The 17,373-nt window shown below is 37.6% G+C and overlaps 1 protein-coding gene across 1 annotated transcript in view; it reads right to left on the bottom strand.

Annotated features, from left to right (window-relative positions):
- Window positions 1-17,373, bottom strand: part of ITGB8 (integrin subunit beta 8) — an 80,081-nt gene that overhangs the window by 49,335 nt on the left and 13,373 nt on the right. The gene's annotated exons all lie outside the window — the stretch shown is intronic.

The following is a 17,373-nucleotide window of genomic DNA, read 5'->3' as shown; positions in this document are numbered from 1 at the left end:
ATGTTGAATCATAGTGAATGAACTTTCTGAGAAATAATCTGGATGGACAGAGTAATTAGCTTTGGAATTTGGATTGTGTTAATATTGATTATTTTTGGCTTGAAGGATATCAAAACCAGATATAATGGCATGATTTAGTATTTTAGAAATAAAGTTGTTAAAATGAATGAGTTGTTTTAGTTAACCCAATTTAATTCCTCTGACTGGATCACTTTAAGATCATGACCAATCTACTCTTCCATAGATACCCCCACTTGGCTGTGATACTTTAATAACATAGTTGTGCCAGGAAACTATTTACCTTTATCCCTCCAGCCATTAACTACTTATATCATTAAAAGGAAGCTTGTCATTATAGACCTAAATGCATAAAATATAATAAAGAATGAGTCAGAAATAATTTCATCATGAGTTTTTAGTGGAACAATTACATGCTTCCTACATTCCATCCTTTACTATGAAATGTCCCAGGAACGCTGGAAATCACAGCATTCTAACCAGCTTACTCACAGGCGCACAGTAAATAACATCCTGGCTGTAAGTAGCTCACAGTCCAGGTAAGGAGAGAACTATATAAGCAAATAACAAAATACAGTGTGATAAGCTGAACAAGACAGAGATCACCAAGGCACCATGGGAACATAGTGAGGGGCTTCTCACTCGGCTTTAGAGGGAAGGGCAGAGGTGAGGGAAGAGAGCATATTTAAGGATGGCTCCCCAGAGGCAGTGATATCTAGTATGTCTCTTTGCCATCTCGTTTTGTTTCTTCTAATCTATGTTTTATCTCCTTAAAAAAATGTCATAGGCATGAAAGAAGACTGTGTGTACACAGTAACACGTGGACATGGTCGTTTGAAAGGGGATGGAGACCACAAAACCTCTAGCTGTCCCCATCCAATTGGTTCCTTTTTTTCTTCTCTGTCAACTTCCTCCAACATTCTAGAATACATGGTAAGCAGTTCTGACCCGGAGGTGGCACACACAGACATTGCCAGTGGGAACAGAGAGAAGGGAACTACAGGGGCATAAACATAGAAGAGAGGTGCTGACTGGGTGGTAGTGAGCACTCTTCCTTGTATTTCCCCAGACACCCATGAATTAAGCTGAAAGCATCCTTCCCTAACACCTCTGCTGTTCTGTTTTCTTTTCTCCATGTCCCCTTGCACCCTTTGTCCTTGGCTTTATATCAGCTTTTCAAATACATTATTCAAGACTTCTCCATTGATCTAGATGCACTGGGATAGAATTTTCTTCACTGGCCTAGAATTCCAAGGACTAAAAATAACAATATTTTGGGCTCCTTTAACTACCAGTGTAGCCACCTAACTATGAAGACTCCATAGCCTAAAATCCTTTCATTTGGCTTAGCCTGAAAAACTGTAAAATCTGCTTATTCCTAAAGTATTCAGAAGAGGGAGTAACCTTTTTAGTTTTGTTCCAGAAAGAAAAGCAATTTAGGTCAAGAAATCAAGCACATTGGCAGACCTAACTTGACCTTTACCAACTCTTAAACCTGACCCAACTGGAACATGGAATTAAGTCTATTTCAGATCAGACTTGACCAAGCCTTTCACTGAATAGGTAAGAGTTTTGCTCTGGCAGTTAAGACTGTAGTTTCCTGGAAGGGGAGCTGCAGATTCTATGACTCTGGTCTTTGTTTCTAATGGTTGTCTGACTCTGTCCTAAGTTAACCCAGATTCAAGTTCAAATCAGGCTCCTACTTCCATAGTACATGTGGTAAATAGTGAATTTACAAGCAAAAAATCCATTTTCTTTATATTCTGCTTTTTGATTGTTTTCTTTAAAATGTTATCGTGCCAACCTCTATTCTCAAACTTCAGATATCTAAGGATGATGACCGAGAGGGATAGAGACTTTGGTTCTGTCAATACTTCCCCGGTTCCAGGACTGACATTTCCCAGAGTCTAAAACTACAGGAAAAACGATCCCATAAATGGATATGGAGGAGGTGGGTCTTGTGGTTCTGCAGAACTGGAGGAAGGCCATAAATTGAACTCCATGGGAATGGTGTCAAACACTGCTGGAGAGTGTCAAGGTTAGACTTTAGAGGAGACAAGCCACATATACTTGGTAAGCAGAATTTTGAGGATTTTCTTTTAAATTTTAAAATATGCAACCAAGTAAATACCTAACATAAAAATATTACACCAGTAATATTATAGCAGTTCTTTACACTGAAGGGACATGCTACCGTGGGGGCTATTAGTCACTACACGTTAGGAATCTGTGTGTGTGTCTCTCTCTCTCTTACACACACACACATACCCACACACATAGCCTTCTGTGCGAACAGAAATATTCTTTACACTGTGCACACATCAATGTGTGACTGTTGTTTACAGACACTGGTAGTTTGTCATCAGCCTCCAGGTCTACTCAGTTCATTCCCATCCCTGACACAACATCGCAGGAAGGCTGCTTTCCAGCAGTGGTTCCCTAGCAGCCCTCAGTGCTGACACGTCATTGGAGGGTGTGTCTGAGTGGTTCTTGTTCCCACTCTAGGGCAGTGGTAGCTCTTGTCCAGCTCTTTGTCCAGTGATGTGCATGAAGCACCTTGTCTTTATGTTCTAGCACTGCGTTTTTATTAAGGATAATTTTTCATGGATCCTAATGGAAATTCTTAGGCCAATGGAAGCAGGATGATAATGAGTCTTACTTTTTCTCATCATGTTATAACTGGAGGTAACAGGTGAGATGAGGTAGCATTGCTAAGTTGTTACTGGGAACAAAGTTAAAAATTTCCATAGTGCTGCTACTTAGCAGCTATGTACCCTTAGGCTAGTTACCTAAGTTCTCTGAAGCTCCATTTCCTCTGCTGTAACACAGGGCTAACTATACCTGTATCAAAATATTGATACGGGATGAAATGAGCAAGTATAAGCATGCCAAGCATAGTGCTTAGGTTATAGTAGGCACTCAGTAAAGGGACTATTGTAATCTTATTATAATTAACATTATAATGTTATATGTGTATATATACATAGATGTATATATGTATACATACATATGTGTGTATATTTAGTTCTAGCTTCCAAAAAAGGGGAAAGCATTATGTGTCTTTTAATTTATTGTAAATGTAATTGGTTGTCTTTAAAATGAAAGTCCCTGGGTCATAAAGACAAAGTTTAAAAAATATAGCTAATATATAGAAGTAATTATTAAGTTAAAAGTTACTGCACTTATTTTAATTATTTAAAAATGATTCTTAAAAGCCAATTATATACACTTCAGTCCAATCTATTACAAATGCAATTTTGGCATGACTATATTGGATTTCTGAAAATCTCTTAGAACCCCTTCATTTTGTTTGCATTTTGCATAGTGAACATTGACTTAATCTGAATAATTTTTCAATTATTTCCCAGAATTAAATGTTTATGACGCATGTGAAATGACCTCTATAATTCTGTCATTAAGTATAATAAATATCCATCGTCAACAGGATAGGGAACACAAAAATCAGGAAACTACATATTTGTGACACTCACTTAGGTATTTCTTTGTTGTAGATGATGCATTTATTCATATTATTTTGAGAATGTTTAATCTATAGAGGTGAAAGGAGGAAGAAAATGGACAAAAGAAAAAAAACAACAACAGCTAGAGAAGACAATAGAAGGTTCAATGTTTAGATTGGGATCTTTCTTCATATCAAGTGAGAGTTTTAGGAAACATTTCTAATCTTTTTCTGCCCTAAAGTCTAAACCACAAAATTTGAACCAAATTTAAAGGATGTCCATGGTTATCTGAAGAAGGAACAACTAAAACTGATAAAAATTTTAGTCCTTGATATTCAGGATCAATCATTCTAGATTCTCCTGTTACTCCTAGACAGAATGATTTGTGAAAAATGCAGAAATGCACTTTTTTTCCAGGCAGTATCCTTTTCCTAATTGCATTTACTATACAAATTAAATTAAACTTAGATAATCACATAAAGCTACTTCCTTTTTAAAAAAAACAAAGTAAACACTTATAATGAGTGCATATTCTCCTTTGATAACAGTCAAAACCAGGCAAATTGAGCACATAGAATAAAGTTTGGAGTATAACTTTGTATATCATGGTCATGTAAAATATTATAGATATCTTCAAATATATTACCTGATTATTGAAAGCTCTCTTTTAAACATTAATTTAATATATGCTGTCATTTGATAGAAAAATCAAATCAAAGAAATAGATTAGCATTCTAATCACTTGCCATTACCCAGTTATTCCAAGTTCTGATTGAGAAACTGCTTCCTTAAGGTCCCTACAAAAATATAGGGAGGGAAGAGGTGATTAGGGCTATTTCTTTGAAAATCAGGCACAGGAAACAAAACCAAAGTCAGTTAAATTTTAATAGGGATTAAATAAAGGGGCATGGGAGAAAAGGTGGAAGCTTGGGAAGCTCTTTTGAAAAGGTAGAGCTGAATAGGGACGCTCTGAAGAGCTAGAGATGTATCATAAGAAAGTTAATGCTTGAGGCAGTATCTCAAAATTGGAGGGAGCAAGGAAATAGTACAACTACTTGTATTTCTATTTTTTTCCTAGTTTTTTCCTTGGAATTCATATGAACATAATATAAAACTGCATTTTTTATTATCATTTTTCATTTGCTCTTTTACTTAGTATTCAGAATATATGAAACATAACTTTATTGTTGTAATAGACAAAGAAGTAGATATAATTAAAAGAATTAATACATCTATGGCAGAACTTGAGCTTACTAAAACATTTTTTATGCAACAAGTGCAGGTTTCAACTGTGCTCATATAGAATTAGTTGAAAAATTCACTTTAATATTTGTAGTTTGCTACTAAATTATACATTCAGAAAATACCGCTTTCTAGCAGCAACCCCAGTCTAGAGTATTCCTCTCCTCTGCCTTTACCATATTGTTTGTTTCAACCATGTAGCAAATAAGCATTCAGCCCATAAAAATGAAAATTAATATCTTTATGGGGAAAACCATTTTGTATAAATAATTTTGCCTCTACTTGCTCTTGAAAAAACATAGACCCATATTTATTTTTAGTGAAAAGCAGCTTGGATTCCTTTCTTTCTTGTCTTCTCTGTTAGCTGTTCCAGTGGTCAGGTTTGATAGTCTAAAGGTATATTTGGAGGAAAAGGTATGATCACGTTCAAGTCTTATATAGTGGCTCAGGAGACAGGGTGAGGGAATGAGGACATCATAAGAAGAGATAATTGTCTTAGCTCCCCAGAGGAAGAATCTGAGGTAGAGATTCTTGGCAAGTGATTTATTAAGAAAGGAAGTGAAGTAAGAAGGTCAGGACAGGGCAAGGCACTAAGCAAAGATGTGGATGCAGTAGAAGTCTGGTCTCAGCCTGATCTCACCCAGAACTCGGGGCACAAATGATACAAAGTTGTCACACCTTGAGGCAAGGGAGGTCTGGCTTTTATATCCTCCCATTAGTAGGTCATTGGCTGAGGGCAGCCTGGAGGGGTTTTGGGGGTTAGGGTGGGTTAACCTCCAGATGCCTCAGAGCCACGTGGCTCACTTTGGTGGAGGCCAATTCTTCTAAGGTGACAGCTGTAAGCCACTAACAGCCAGAGTTCAGAGTGGTTGGGGATGGTGCACCAGCCCTATGAAGGGAAGTCTAGACCAGCAGTAGCCATCTTCAGACCTGAGGGAACCTTTCCCATGGAAGAACAGCAAAGGTAAAGGGAGCCCAGGCCACTCACAGAACCATGGAGTTGTGGCCTCCATTCTGGGTTGTCTCTCAGAACTGTTTCCGATGTAAAAGAAAAATTCACCTGAGTTTTGAAAGATAAATTAATAAGAGAAAGACTTGAGCAGGATTAATATAAATGCCTTTTTAGAAATGTTAAGCATGACATTATGGTAGACCATCTACTCTGAAGAGATGTTTTTTTTTTTCGTGTTTTGTTTTTCCTTGGAAAAGTAAGACTACTAGTCTGTCAGTTTGTGGAGGCCAAGTGCTTACACATATTTTCTTTCTATCCCCAGTATTTGAGCCTAGCACCTGGTACACTCTCAATAAATGTGGGGTGAATAAATGATATTCTAAGTTGCAGTTGATTTATCAGTTTAATTTCTTAGGTTTTTATAGCTCTTGATTATTTAAATTTTAAAATACTATTCATAGTATACCTGAAATTTATATAATGTTATAAACCAATGTCATGTCAATAAAAAAATACTTCATTTCCAAAACCTATTTTTGCAAAAAGCAATATAATTATGTTTACTTAATGATACACATCTGGATGAACTCATCTTGATGTTTCCAAATGTGAAAAAAGCATACCTATAGTGACAAATTTATTTGCTTTACATTTGGTCTTCTGATATTGTATAGTTACCGGAAAGAACTAAAAACTCAAGACTGTTTTCTTTCTGAAGAACTCTGAATATATGATGGAAGGATGCTGAATTGAAATTGCACTTTTTAAGGCTACCATTTTCACATGCAAAATCACCAAATTCATTTATTTTTTTCTTATAGCTCAGATCTAAAGCAAATTTCAATTCAGCAAATGTTCTTTGCCCCTATAAGGTTGCGTAATTTCTTACTGAGCAGAACTTCCTTATAATGCCAATGTTAGGAAATAGCACTAATATATCTTCTTCTCATTAGCCAGGTTTATTAGGCTTTTATTACACATAATCTTCATGTTTCAGGACAAGTTTCAAAGACCCTTGTTATATAGCAAAAACTCCATGTGAGTTCAAAGGGTTTTATGCTAGCATAAAGATTTTTGGAGAACAAAATGCGGGGAAGAGGCACTTTCAACACTGGGCAGGTTAAGAAATGTTAAGGCAATGCTACATATTCCATTAGTCTGCCCTGCCCTGTTCAGGGCAATCTCGACATGAGTCAGAACTTAAAGTGTGCTGTGATGGCATTAATCAAAACTCTAGTTCATGAAGGAATTTACAGGAAGAACCATTGCGAAGTCACTGATGACACTTGTTTGTGTTGAAACGGGCCATCACAAGAAGGCAGGTCTGGTGGGGTCACATCACAACCTTTCATTGTGATTCGTTTACACACATTTTAATCAACTTTACTTTGAAAAATTCTGATTGCAGCATACATTGAAATATCATATAATTTATGCTGTACATCAGAAAACTTTTTAACTTGAAAGGGGGCACTGTTAATTACACTCATGTTACAGGTGTAAACTAGAAGGCCTCAGGTAAGCTGAGGTCTAAGATCACCCTAAATGTGCAGTAGTTTGGTGGTGTAAAACAAGAAATAAAAAAAATAAATGGCACTCCATGCTGAAGTGACAGGAAATATGAAAGGAGAAAGAATGCCGTAAGTAGGTGATGAAGGAATCTCTTTACATTAAGGAGGGCCTGACAGGTTTTGAAGGATGGGTACAACACAGAAATCTGGTTGAAATTTGTTTGATTGTTTTTAGATTATAAGCTACCTACATTTTGAGATATATTCTTGGATGTGGCAAGGAGATGAAAGAGTATTTGTCATTTGCATTTAAAAATGACTGAGGTTCATATTATGTCCTAGACAATAAAGTTTCTCTTGGTGGGCCAAGCAGGTATTCAACATACCAGCAGAGTTTCTGAGGACGATCAAATTCAGTTCTGCAGTTGTTCCTTTACCTAAGTACATCAGTTTGTCTTCTGACACTCAATTACCTGGTAGGAATTGGTGAGAAAGTGAGAGAAACTCAGGAAGAAAAATGGGGGTCAAATCACAACAGCTCTCAGTATAGCTTTCCTACTTCAGACTCGGAACTTCAAAAAGGATCAAAATCTCAAGATTCAGAGAGGGCTCCAGAGGCCCCTCTGAGGCAAATTTTGGTTAAAGCTGCATTTGTCTGACTTGGAAAAGCAATATTAGTCATGTGCTTTGTATCTTGTTTTAACTGGAACTTTTCCATACATTCCAACTGTCCTGTTTATGAGGCACACTCCCTTTTTATAAAAGCCAAAATATTCACCGGTTTCCCACTCCATTCCTCTAAATAATGTTTTTAATCGAACACATTAGAGGTTCCAGGGGCTCTTCCTATTTTCCTCTCCAACTCTTGGCAGGTATGAATTTCCTTTCTCCCACTTAAAAAAAAATCACACTGCTATTCATGTCAAAACCTCAAATGGCATAGTTAAGAAGGTAAAAGAAATGCCCCAGGATAGTAGGAACATGTTTTCTACATTATATTTTTTAAGCCCAAAATGACATTGCAGGTGTGCACTTGATTAGAGCAGCAAAGAAACACCCTATATTGTAAAGAATTTTGTTCTAAGTAAAAAAATGAATTAAAATCCAAAGTGAATTTTAGTTTATTTAGCATTTGGTTTTCCTGTAATTACATTTCAAAGACCAAAAAAGTATTTATATTTGACTCTGCCACTTGAAAAATCAAATCTATATATACAATAGGATAAAATTAGGGAAAATAAATAGCAAATATTTATTAAGTGGTTACTCTATTTTATGTCCTTTACCAAGCACTTCATATGTATTATCATTGAAACTTTAGAAAACTCCAATGAGGAAAGCATTACTATGCCCATTTACAGATGGGGAACTAAAGCTTAAGCAAAGTCTCATCCCAAAGTCACACAGCTAGTGAGTACAGAGATCAAGTCTGAACCCACTTCTGACTATAGAGCCTTTCCTCTTAAACACTGTCTATATGGAATAGAGAATAACATAAAGAAAGACAATTATCCCAAAGTTTGGATTTAAGACCCTTGCTAATTGTGGTATTATTAGTCCTTAAGTGATGACTCAATAATAATTCCCATTATTAGCTCAAGATAATTCTTTCATACAAGTAGTACGTCATACTTTTCCTATCATCAATCCCACTAGAGAGATGAGGGTGTTAGATTCTCCCCAGTAGGATTATTTTCTATCCTCAGTGCCAAAGATCTCCCTAAACACTTCAGTGCCCTTTTCAAAATTCATTTTATTTCCATGCACAAGGAAACTTTGAGTTTTAACACCAAAGGCCAAGCCTGAACATCTCACCCAGTGCCTGAATCAGATTGGTTGGCACTTTTTCAGCATGGGGGAAAGCTTCTCCTTTTACGACTGTGTTTCCCCAACCTCTTGCCAGGGGACAGCTCTGGGCTGCATGCTAATGAGGCAGAAGCACTTGAAATGATGTTTGCAGTTGCTGTTTCCATTTGTGAATTTCCAGTTCTGCCCTGGAAGCCAAATCTGGAACAGGGAAGCAGGCAACTTGTTCTTGTCCTAACTCTGCCTATTCTCTGACTTTGGCTTCATAAATTAACTTTGCTGAGGTTTTGCTTCCTTGATGATGAGGTAGGGAAAATGCTCCTCTTTATGTGCTATATGTATCCACTGAGCTGTAAAAACACTTTAAAAAGTAGAGTATGAGTTAAAATGACAGGATTGGTAGAGAACATTTGCTTTATAGCATGTACAATTCTGTTAAATTATGGGAATATTTTAAGATACAATTTATAATATGAAAGATTTATTTTAAATGGCCACTCAAAACCCTGTCTGTTAGGTATATTTGTTAGTTGCCCAACAGCTGCCCAGTAATGCAGAATCATTCACCATTTTATATTTTAACATTGTCAGCAAAGAGGCACAAGGAAACTTTTTTGGGGATGGAAGTGTTCTGTATGTTGATTGTAGAGGTAGTTTCACAGGTCTACACATCTGTCAAAATCGATTGTCACTTTAAATAGATGTAGTTTATTGATGTAAATTATATCAATAAATTTAAAACTAGCGTTGTACATTAACTTAGAGTAGTATTTGTTAGCTAAAGGACAATTAGTGTACAGTGAGGAAATATATACCTTTCCTGATAGTATATACAAAAATATTAAAGTACTTTATATGGTTTTTAAAAAGTAAGCCAATGACACATTATATAAATCTTTTGACTTACAGATCATTTTGTGGTTAACTAAAGTCATTTATCCCTACACTGTATTTACCTGATTTACATAATTTCTATTCAGATCAAAAGGTAAATTATTTTAATGCTCCTTCGGATTGACTCAGTTATGGGATGGTAAAACTTTCTTCAAATTTAAAAATTATTATTTATATTCTACTTGGAATTTCTTGAAAGCCCTCAGCAGTAAGAAAAATTGAAAAAAGTAGGTAGTAATACCAAATGTAAGATTAAAAATCTTAGTAATTAGTGCTATTATTGTCACTAATAATACTAACATAGTTTGAAGTACACATTAATAATATTTTATTAATATATTAATTTATTAATTTTATTAATATATTTTATATTCTATTCTCTCCAGTAAAACCTCTTCTATCTTCAATGTCAAAGATGATCCTAAATACTTTAGTGTCTTATAAAATTAATTTTACTTTTGGGCTCAGGCAAAGGAAATTCTGATTATAATCAAGATTTTCACTTATCTTATGGGAAATGAATTTAATACTCTATAATACTTCAATTGCCTTAAACTATTACAATTAATAATTGCCCAGTTTAATTTCATTGGCTGTAATTTGACAAGGTACTTCTTTAGATATATATCTCAATTATCAATACTTTACCTCATAGTCTTCAGTGTGTACCTCCTAAGAACAAGGATATTCTCTTACAAAACCACCATGGAGTTGATGAATTCAGGACATTTAATATTGATACTATATCATGAGTTAATCTATAGTCCATATTGTCCTATGAAATTCTTGCTCCATGTTCTCCATATTTCCCGAAGTCATCCAACTATTACTTCTCCTTCAAAACTCAGCTTTATCAGAGTTCATCATTGTTTGGGTAAATATTCAACCAATGCTATAATCTTCTCCTCACTCTCATTGGCTACTTATAGGGTTATCCCTCATTCCCCATTTCCAATAGTATCAACCTCTATTCTTTCAAAATTTACAGCTCCTCATCTTTGTTACTATCAGCAGATGCTTTTCTAAATTATACAATGTATTCATCACCTTGCTCATGGTATTCAGCCTCACCTGATTCCATATAATCACCTCCACATCTCACTACATCCACATTAGGAAGAGTTGTTTGGAATCCTTGGGGCCAGGGACTGTGGCAGGGAATTCTCATGAGCTGCAGGAGCCACTGGATCATGGAACCATGAAAGAGTTCTTTGACCCAAAGACCAAACAGAAGCAGGATGAGTGACAAATTCAGGAGCCAGAGGATGGGACAGAGGGCAGGCTCCTGAGCCAAGAATTCTAAACATGAAGTTGAAAATAAACAGAAGTAGGTCAGACACAAATAGAGTGATGCATCTGAAGCAACACTTTAAATCTTAGCATCTGAAGCTCCTTTTATGGGGCACTGTCACCAGCCTACTAAGGATTGGGTCTCTTCCAAATTCCTATCTCACCTCACCTAGCCCCTAGGCCTTGCTTTTATTCACCTCTTGTTGACTTTCCATCATCATTTCTCACATACGCTATTCTGATTCTCTCTCCTCAAATCCCCAAACACTTCTCCTAAGTAGTCATATTTAAGATATGACCCTAACTTACCTTTATATTGCCTAAAATATCTAAATTACTGTCTTTGTTCTCTTTTTGGAGGAAGGAGAATTTTCCTCCTTGCTAAGATCATTTCCTCTATCTGTCTAGTGAATTGCTCACTCCAAGTCAAACAATAATTTCCTAATTATATTTAGTAACTAGCATTTAGCAATGTTTAAATATCCTCTGTCTTTTAACAGTGAGTATGCTTTCTATCACTTCTTCCATTCTCACAATTAATTAATTTTTTATATCTTTGGATACTTTGACACCTCTCTAAACTCTATACCTTGATAGCTTCATGAACTAACACGACTGTAAGTCTCACCTCCTTGCACAAGACCACCAAATTAGTATCTGCAGTTTCAAACTCTCACCCAAGTTTCTCTCTTGAATTGTCAACAATCTGCTAGATATCCTAGTTAGATTCCTGCTGGAACTTCAAAATCTGCAAGTCTCAAATAAAAATCATCTTCCCATCCACCAGTAGCTCTTCCTGACTTAACTGACCTATTTTCTGTTAGTTACTTTATTCTCCTAGTTATTCTGCTTTAAATCTTTGTGGTCAATCTTGACTCCTTCCTCGACCATAACAACCTGTAAGTCACTAAGACTTCTTGCTTTTACCTCAGTCTCTTTAGCATTCATCTCTCTGTTAGTGGACTTCACCCTAGTTTAGACCCTCACTATTTATCATTTGCTTTACTGTAACAACTTTCTCACAGTCTTTTAACTCTGGCATCTACCACTAAAATTCATTGTATAAATTATTGCCAGATTTGCTTCCTGATACAGCATCCTTAATGTATCACATTACTACCCTACTAAAGAATCAAATTAAAAGCCTTCAATGACTTCCTGCCAGCTGAGTAGTAAAGTTCTAACAAATCTGCCTAGATCTAACTCTACTGCTCCCTCTTTCACCTCTCCTCTGATGCCCTGTGTTATGGACAATATGTATGCCTCCTCTCTCTGCCTGCAGAGTCATCCTGGGCATTTCCCTCCATTACAATCCTTCTAGTCCTTCAGCATCCAGTTTAGACACTTATCTCACACATCTCTGCCGTCAATTCCTTCCTGTTCCCTTCAGGTATAGCTGATCTCTCCACTTTCTAATCCTTATAAGAATTTGCATTGTGATCCTTACATTCTGATTGAATAATAGTTATTTGTATGTATGATATTTAGTTATTTGTGTTTTGTTTATTTAGTTATGTGGTATGCAAGTGTGTGTATAATTTACATATTTCACATATGTAAATATAATTAACAAGAAGCAAATCATCTCCTCCCTTGTAATTACCAGGGAGGAGATGATGTTAGACAGTTTGAAAGTCTTTGCTAAACCTTTTCACTTCCAAAGCATTGTTGGTTTGTACCACCTTCAGGTATAATCCTCAGGTATTGTACACTTCCTTAGGCAATGAGCTTCATCATCTGGGGTCAAGGGTAGCTCAAGGCATCCAGAAAAATCCATCTCCCACTCGACAGGAAATAGGATAGACTGAGCCCCTCACAGAAGAACAAAGTCAGGCTTCCTCAGACCTCTTCCCATCCTTCCATAGGTATCAAGAGCAAGCCCCAGAACCTCCCCTCCCTGTCACCACTCAATCTCATCATTGCTGTCTACCTTGAGTTCACAAAGACTAATCTCACTTCTCCCTGTTTACATCAGTCCCTTTAAGGAGTCTAAGATTTGCAGATGTCCCTCATTTCCCCCACATGCTCTAATCCCTATAAGGCTCTACACAATCTCTCCTCTCCCCATCTGCACTCCTTTAGAACTCCAGAAACCCTCTTCTTGTGCTCTCCAAAATTCATAGTCCATTTCCGGAAGAATTCCCTGTATCTCAGTCTCTTCTCTGAATGTTCCCATCCCTTCTTGCTCTAACATAACCTGGCTCTCCCCTGAGGACACGGCTTCCCTTACTGACCTCATGAGTGATGACTGATATTTCTCCCAAAACCTTCATGGCACTGAGCCTGGAAGCAGATAAGTGTCCTCCTTAGTTCTCATTGCCATTTCCAGGGCATTCTCCTTCCCTCATCCCTAACCCTCACCCAGCTTTGACACTCTTAACTCAGATTACATCACCCACTACTCGGAATTGCTGCAAGCATTTACTGACCATGAGAAAGGTGATGCCGTCTCATTTCTAGAGAATTTTGACTCCTTGATCATTATCATGCTCTTCAACACTACTATTTCAGTTCTTGGCAATTTCAGTATATATGCAGATCATCTTTGCAATACCCAGATGCCTCAGTTCTTGTTCTCTTTTCCTCCAATTATTTTGTCCTCCACTCTGATTTAGCTACTTTCTTCCATGGTCATAGCTTTAGACCTTGTAATTACCAGTAACTGCAACACATCTACAATCTCAATTTAACATATCACCCTCTCTGACCACCACCTCCTGTCTTTCAATCTAACCCACTCCTTCTAGGATCCAGACACCAACAATCTGCCACCCCCAGTCCTTCTATCCTCCTACCTATTTTACATCTCTTGCTATCTAATCTCTTCTTGACCCCTCCTCCAATTATTCACAAGGCTAACTCTCTCACTGCCTTCAAGACTTCAAGGAATGCTCACACCAGTACTCCTTACTCCCAATCTAAGTTTGTTTGATTCTACAGAAGGTGCTAGACTTATAGCACATTCCAGCATGGTACACATTCTATTTATTTTGTCTATGGTCTGCCTTCTACCATTAGAATGTAAACTCCATGAGGGCAGATATTTCTGTCTGTTTTGCTCATTGCTCTATACCCAGGGCTTGGAGCAATATCTGGCACATGGTAGAGACTCAGTACATAATTGTTGAATGAGAAGATGAATGCATGTCTCTTCTATCAACCAAAATGTCCTGTTTGCTCTTGCTCTTTCTTTAACTTGATATGTTTACTTCTGTGTCACTCAGATAACTTTCTCTTAATTGTGTCCCTTCTCTCAGTCAACTGTGGCACTCTCCTTTTGGGGAAGCTTTGTCCTGTTTCTGCACTTACTCTCTTTGGCCATCTGCACTGCTCCCCAACACTCATACATAATACTTTTTTTTTTTTGACAAGTTGGCCCTGAATTTTACCACTTTGATATCCCTACTCTACTCATTTTATAAATTAATCCTTGTACTTTTGTTCTTCCCATCTTTACACACTGATTTAACAGTTTCTGCCAATAGCTAAAAACAATGTAAGTAATCATGTATACTATTAGGGTACAGGATGCACAACCTGGATTTTGCTTCATGCTGATGCATTTTATGACAGTCCCTAGGAATACACTGTGCCTAAAAAGGTGAACCATATGTATAGAAAGTCTAAGTAGTTGAAAATTTCAGTTAATCAAGGCTCTATAATTTAATTCTCTGCTAAAGTATAGGAAAAATGAAAACTAAGTTTTAATATTTAGAAGAGACTTTGAGGTTTTGTCTTGGCATCAGGACACATTTGACCTATATCCTGTCTGGTTCAGAAGTCTAAAGTGCTACAGCACTAATGACCCAGACTGCCCACCTCAGCCCCACATCACCACCTTGCTTTGTGTGCTCACACAGTGCCCCAGGCGCAGCTATCCCATCTGCATGGTATTTTCCTTCTCCTCTGTCCCCATAGCAACTAGTACAATGGCAAATGCACTGAGTAGGTGCTCAAGCAATACTTTTTGATTTATTGGTTGAATAACTGTGAGGCTTTCCTCAAATCTCAAAGAAAGTTCGAATAATGTACTTATCAAGGCAGGAAATTTTATAAACACGTCTTGAAAAGATTTTCAAAAGAAAGAGTCAAAATATGAATGATCATGGATTGAATTAATTAATTCTGCTGGATCAGTAAAAGCTGGTGAAACAGCAGCAACCCACTCAGAAATTAAATCGTCACCCAATGTCCAACACTCCAGGTCTAATCTTTCATATCTGAACCCACTTGTTTTCTACTCAGCTTCCCCTTGGACCTCAGGTCTCTTGTTTCCCAACGCTTAACTACCCCATTCAGGTTCAACCCCTACACTTCTGCTAAAGGCCCCCAAGCTGCCTTTTTTAATATACAACCAAGTATGATTATGTTTGCGTGGATAAATGGGAGGTACTCCCTCACCTTGACTGAGGCTATAGAGTGTATCTATACCCTATCAGACTCATGTTGCAGATCCATTGAGTATGCAGAGATAACTCAGTTTACCTACCCCTTCTGGCCTGGAAGGCTCTGCTCTATTCTGAAACAAATGACAACCAGACTCTGTTCCTCAGCTTCTGTGCTCTCACATGCAGCATGCATACCTGTGGTCATTGATTCCTTGCCTCCTAGTCAACCCTGAAACACCCAGATTTCCACTGCACTTCACTTTTGCATGCTAACAATTTAGAAAGGAGATGAATGAAAGACCCTTTTCCAAATATGCCATAGGTATGAACATTACTGGTAATACCCTCTTAGATTCTGGAATTCCCTGCCAGTCTCCCAGTGTTCATGTGCTATCTTCTGTGAACTTTTGGATGGAGGGAGTCACTGTATATCTGGGCAACATTCAACAGCCTGCCTTGTATAACCAACTCATTTGGACCATCCTGAGCCACTCACTGTGCAACATCCTCAAAGCCCTAGAAAAGTGAGTTTGTGCTATTAGGGGTAATGTTCTTAGGAACTCAAGTTCCTTGTAGGAAATCGTATCTAAGAATGCTGCTTTACCGGAGAGTGAGCTTCCAAAGTTTAGATAATTCTACATTTCTTGGGATTTCCTGTGTGTTCGGTTCCCTGCCTGCCAATAAGGAACTGTAACAAATATCCTAAAGTGGACTGATCAGTTAGTAGGTCCTCTGCCACAAGGCAGCTCTGTAGAACTTGAAGACCCAATTCTGCTGTTCTCTGGAGCTTGAAGTTTTAACACAGGGTTAGAAACATCTAATTTGGCGAAAGGGCCAAGAAAATCGTGATTCCATACATGGGCTTTTTTGTTTAGAGAAATTATACCCAAAGGAATTGATAAGTACCCCATCTAGGAGGAAAAAAACCCAAGTCATCTGGGTAGTGTTTGAGAAGTCTATCCTGTCGGGAAGAGGGATGTAACATCCAGTGACAGTTATAACCAACCAAACATTTCTGCACTGCCAAATAATTCAGTCAGAAGGAGCACTTGTCTTTTGTTAACTTCAAAATCAAACACGTCTCTGAGAGGCAGAAATTGTTAAAAAGGCCCTGATATCTGACTCTTCATAATGCCTGTAAGTCAATTTCTGGCCCAGTAAGTCTATCACCAGATAATCTAGCCTGCAACCCTGTTCTCAGAGAGCAGTGACCTCTGGCATCAATGCTATGCTGAGCTCCAAATAGCCAAGGGTCAGTCCTGGACATGTGTATCAACACCATGTGCACCCTAACAGGAGCACTGGGCTTTATTCTACAGCTGTGTTATATTGCCTTCAGCAGGGCACAGGTACATGCTCAGGAAACCCCCTCCCCTTCTTCTACCCCATCATAGTTCCATCATATGTCACTGAGTATCATGTGACCTTGGTTTCTTCAAGAGGCATCAAACATGCTACCTCCTCTGAAGTAGGGACTGGTACTAATAACTGGTTCTCACATTTCCATTACCAACCTCAGAGGGCAGGTACTGTGATTACATACATTGGCCCTCACCTTAGGGCTCTGGTTCTACACAGCTGTGGTTGAATCACTCATGAAAAGGGACCTTTTAAACCAAAATTTAGAATGTCTGAAACTGACTCCTTTCTTGAGTGCCTCTTTCAGTGTTACTATCTTCCAGATGAATTTTCTTGAAACTTAAGCCCTATGTATCATTTCAAGAAGGTTTTCTTTTCAAATTATGATCTATTTGTCTTCAATTCACCATAAAAATCCAAACCAAATGTACAAAAAGACAATACAGTGATAT

This window comes from Equus caballus, chromosome 4 (assembly GCF_041296265.1).
Source record: "Equus caballus isolate H_3958 breed thoroughbred chromosome 4, TB-T2T, whole genome shotgun sequence".
In the NCBI taxonomy this organism is placed as follows: Eukaryota; Metazoa; Chordata; class Mammalia; order Perissodactyla; family Equidae; genus Equus; species Equus caballus.
This window is presented reverse-complemented; position numbering and strand designations above follow the sequence as displayed.